The 4,260-nt window shown below is 48.7% G+C and overlaps 1 protein-coding gene and 1 long non-coding RNA gene across 4 annotated transcripts in view; one reads left to right on the top strand and one right to left on the bottom strand.

Moving 5' to 3' along the window:
* The window catches only part of SH3BP5 (SH3 domain binding protein 5), a 78,068-nt gene that overhangs the window by 17,661 nt on the left and 56,147 nt on the right, over positions 1–4,260 (bottom strand). The window lies entirely within an intron of this gene.
* On the top strand, positions 1,348–2,834 carry LOC108290357. The gene is made up of 2 exons (XR_005197120.1): positions 1,348–2,339; positions 2,464–2,834. It is a non-coding gene; the product is annotated as an uncharacterized LOC108290357 (long non-coding RNA).

Genomic DNA, 4,260 nt, shown 5'->3' with positions numbered 1-4,260 from the left:
AAAAAAAAAAAAAAAAAAAGGTTGCTTATGAATGAATGTGGTAAGTGACCTTCATTAGACACTGGTCCAGGCCAGCTGTGACTGTGAAGCACTTGGAAATGTGGAAATGTGTGGGCATTCCACAAAGGGTCATCAGCAAAAGGAGTGGTGGGTAGAGAAGTCTGGCATGGTTGAGGTGGCCAGAAGGGGAGAGAGGCCACAGTCATGCCCCTGTGACTCAACTATTGCCCACAATGGCTCTCAGGAAGGAACAAGAGCATTTGCACATTTGCACTGGCTACAACAAAGGTCCAAGACAGAAGGAAGTTTACAGACCTCCCAGTTCAGGCCCCTCATTTTTCAAAGGAGAGTCCAGAATAGGTGATGTTACACAGCTATTTAGTGGCCTCCCAGAGCCAGGAAGCCAGAGCCCTGGCCCTTAGTCTGGAGCTATTTCTGCTCAACCATGCAGTGTCTACCCCCAGGAGTACCTCATTAACATAGTCACTGGACAACTGGACAGTCACCCTGCCAGTATTACACGGCAAGAGCAGCTGCTAGGGCTCCAAACACAAGATGGAAACACCACCATGCACAGGATTGCTACCTCCTGCCTGCAGCTCCCGTCCCGAAGCCTCACACGGGTCTGGCCGACAGGCTCCAGCAGCTGCAAAGGAGGCGGCTGTCCAAAGCCATTCTCTAGCAGGTGGTAGCTCCAAGTCAGGAAGAAAGCCCTCAAGACCAGACCAATCTAGTACCTGACCACTAACACGTCTGTAAGTCTGGATACAGATGATTACAAAGGAGAAAATAATCATAGCAGTTATTGCTTAAGCATTTATTCTGTATGACATAATCTATATAAAGTGTGCTGAATACAGTACATCATTTAAGTCTCAAAATAACCCTACAAGGTCAGTCCAATTAGCCCTACTTTATAAAGAAGACCAAGGCTCAGAAAGGTTAAAAAACTTGCCCAAGATCACATAGCTATCAAGGACAAAGTCAAGATTCAAAGCCTAAACCAGACCTTTCATTCTAACTTTTTTTTTTTTTAGTCGGAATTTTGCTATTGCTACCCAGGCTAGAGTGCAAAAGCATGATCTCAGCTCACTGCAATCTCCACCGCCCGGGTTCAAGTGATTCTCCTGCCTCAGCCTCCCAAGTAACTGGGATTATAGGCACCTGCCATCACACCTGGCGAATTTTTGTATTTTTAGTAGAGACGGGGTTTCACTATGTTGGCCAGGCTGGTCTCGAACTTCAATGACCTTAGGTGATCTGCCCACCTCAGCCTCCCAAAGGGCTGGGATTGCAGGCATGAGCCGCTGCACCCAGTCTCATTCTAAATTTCTATTACATAGCACTTGCTGGTGCTGCAAACTCCTGACAGAGAAGTACTGGTCAAGGAAGTGCAGCCTTAGCTCCCCACGCGAATCAAGGACATGCTGGCCACTGCCACACAGGTCAGGATGAGCAGGGAAGTTTGCAGGGTTTAAGATTTGCAGAAAGCACCAGGGAGGAGGAGAGGAGACGTAGCGAGAAGGCCCACTGCTGTAGGCACTGAGCTCATCCGCAAGAGGCCGGAAAATGGGGTGCAGTCAGGCTGATCCTAAAAGCACTCATGGCTCCCTGAGCTTAGCCTCCTACCCCCCACCATGCATTCTCACCTGCTCTGAGGAGCAGCTTGGACCCCACCCACAGGGGAGCCAGGAGGATAAATAAGATGCAGAGAGGCACGGGGCAGGCACAATTCCCCCACCGAGAGGCCCAGGCCTCCGACTGCCTTCCCCGCACCCTTTCTAAATGCCTTTAGTACTTAAAACCCAAAGGGACTCTGCTTTACTTGGGAATGCGTGGGTTCAGTATGCATACACCCCCCCGAGCACTTGCCAAACAATGATGGAGCCAGAAGAGGCTTCCGGACCCCTGGACACCTGGACATGGATTTGGAGGAAGACATGCCCCACTTTCTTCTAGAGAGAGTTGGAAAGATACCAGCCCGGGGCAAAGCAGAGGCTGCTCGGGTGTGAAGTGAGCAGTGACCCTGCAGGCGCGAGAACCCGAAGGTGAGCAAAGCCCCAGCCAAATGACGTGTGGGCCAGCTTCTACCCCTGGTGCTTTGCTGGAGGAATCTCACCCCAACAGGGGCCGGGGCAAGGCCCCTTCTGGATAGCAGCAACCGCTAGGCAGGAAGCCTCTGTCCTTTCTAACCTGATACTGTTCTGTCCTTGCCTCTTTACAGGGAATGTCACAGGCACTGCTGGGAAGAACCCCTCCCCTGGCTAGAAGCTCATGAAGAAAAGCATCAGAGGCCTTTCCAACCCAAAAGAGGAAGATCAAAACCCTTTGAAAACATGGTCAATAATCCCTGGGGGGTCTCAGTGAGGAAGGGATGGGCAGGACAGACATCAAAGTGGATGAGAGACAAGGGTGTCTGTTCTCAGCTTTATTAAAACCGTGGTTTTCTGCCTATCTTCTGAGGAATCTCAGGGACCAGCAGTTCATGGACTGCCTGAGCCCTTCCAGCCAGCAAGCCGCCCAGCCTGCACTCCCCCTTCAACTCCTGAATGATGCTTTAGAATGATGCTTGGTGGAAGAGGACCATAGACAGAAACTGGCCATTCTGACAGCACCATTTTACCCCTGGGGATATCTGGCATATATTTTAATCCAAATTATCCCAGAACAAAGTTTCATTTGAAATCATTTTCTGGAGAGAATCCCATTAAGCCCATTTAATGCCTTGATTATTTTTCACACCCAGGTACTTCTAATTTTTCATCTTTATGTAGTCAACATTATTCTCCTGAGGATTGGTTCCTTTCTATTTCAAATAAACAGATTTGATTGAATGAACAGTTTCATCCATATCAAATTTTACTAAATGTAGCTTGTGGCATGGAGTTTTTCATTATTTCTATAAACATTTTCCTGAATCGGTTTCTTAAAGATCTAAAAATTTGGGCAGGCACAGTGGCTTACGCCTGTAATCCCAACACTTTGGGAGGCCGAGGCAGGTGGATCACCTGAGGTCAGGAGTTCAAGACCATCTTGGCCAACATGGCAAAACCCTGTCTCTACTAAAAATACAAAAATTAGCTGGACGTGGTAGCAGGCACCTGTAATCCCAGCTACTCAGGAGGCTGAGGCAAGAGAACCGCTTGAACCTGGGAGGTGGAGATTGAAGTGAGCTGAGATCGCACCACTGCACTCCAATCTAGGTGACAAGGGCGAAACTCCACCTCAAAAAAAAAAAAAGATCTAAAAATCTGTCAAACATATGGGACATCATTTTTCTTACTTCCAAAGGTTACCATGTACAGTGTGAGCCATTATCAGTTTAATAGTGTTATTCAATGCACATTATAAAGTAAACAAGAGATCCACGGTAGGCATCTATTCTTAGATGAGAAAACCAAGGGCAGTCTTAAGAGAGACGGCGCCTGCAGTTGTACCGTGGACAGACCACACAGCCTTTTCACATGCCGGAGCAGCAAGAGAGCTTTGCAGGGTTACAAACACCGAGGTCAAACAGTTTTGTTCCAGCTTGAGCTTAAAGGTGAACTATTAAAAAATAAAAATGTAAAAGCTACTACTTGCTTCAAAATACAGCTAGGAGTAAGAAGGGAGAGCTGGGGGTGGGGGCAAAGATGAAACAGGGTTGCCGCCAGGTTGGTAACTGTAGAAGCTGGATGACGAACTTCTGAGGTTCCATTATGCTATTCTCTATTTTGCATATATTTGAAATTTTTGACCCAGTTTCTGGCAAAACAATCCCTACTGCCAACAGTCATCCAGACTAGCCATGGGTGAGTCTGATGCAAGAGTTTTGGTTGGGGGCATCAGGGAAGGTTCGTGAAGCACTGGGCCCACCTCTGATTCTCTTCAGTGCCAGACACCAGCCCACAGTTCACCTCCCGGCAAAGCACGTTCATAGAAACCACCCAAAGGGCTCCCCCTTGCACTCAGGCAGCACTGGTTCCTCTGCCTCAAGCTGGCACCATTTGTCACCCTATGAAATCTCCCTCATTCATGTAAAGCCTGGCAGGAGGCCGGGCACGGTGGCTCACGCCTGTAATCCTAGCACTTTGAGAGGCTGAGGTGGGTGGATCACAAGGTCAGGAGTTCGAGATCAGCCTGGCCGGCATGGTGAAACCCCGTCTCTACTAAAAATGCAAACATTAGCTAGGCATGGTGGTGTGCGCCTGTAATCCCAGCTACTCAGGAGGCTGAGGCACGAGAATCACTTGAACCTGGGAGGCAGAGGTTGCAGTGAGC

The sequence above is a fragment of the Cebus imitator genome, unplaced genomic scaffold (genome assembly GCF_001604975.1).
Source record: "Cebus imitator isolate Cc_AM_T3 unplaced genomic scaffold, Cebus_imitator-1.0 Scaffold432, whole genome shotgun sequence".
Taxonomy (NCBI): domain Eukaryota; kingdom Metazoa; phylum Chordata; class Mammalia; order Primates; family Cebidae; genus Cebus; species Cebus imitator.
The sequence above is the reverse complement of the archived record's forward strand: the minus strand, read 5'-3'. Positions and strand labels throughout refer to the sequence as shown.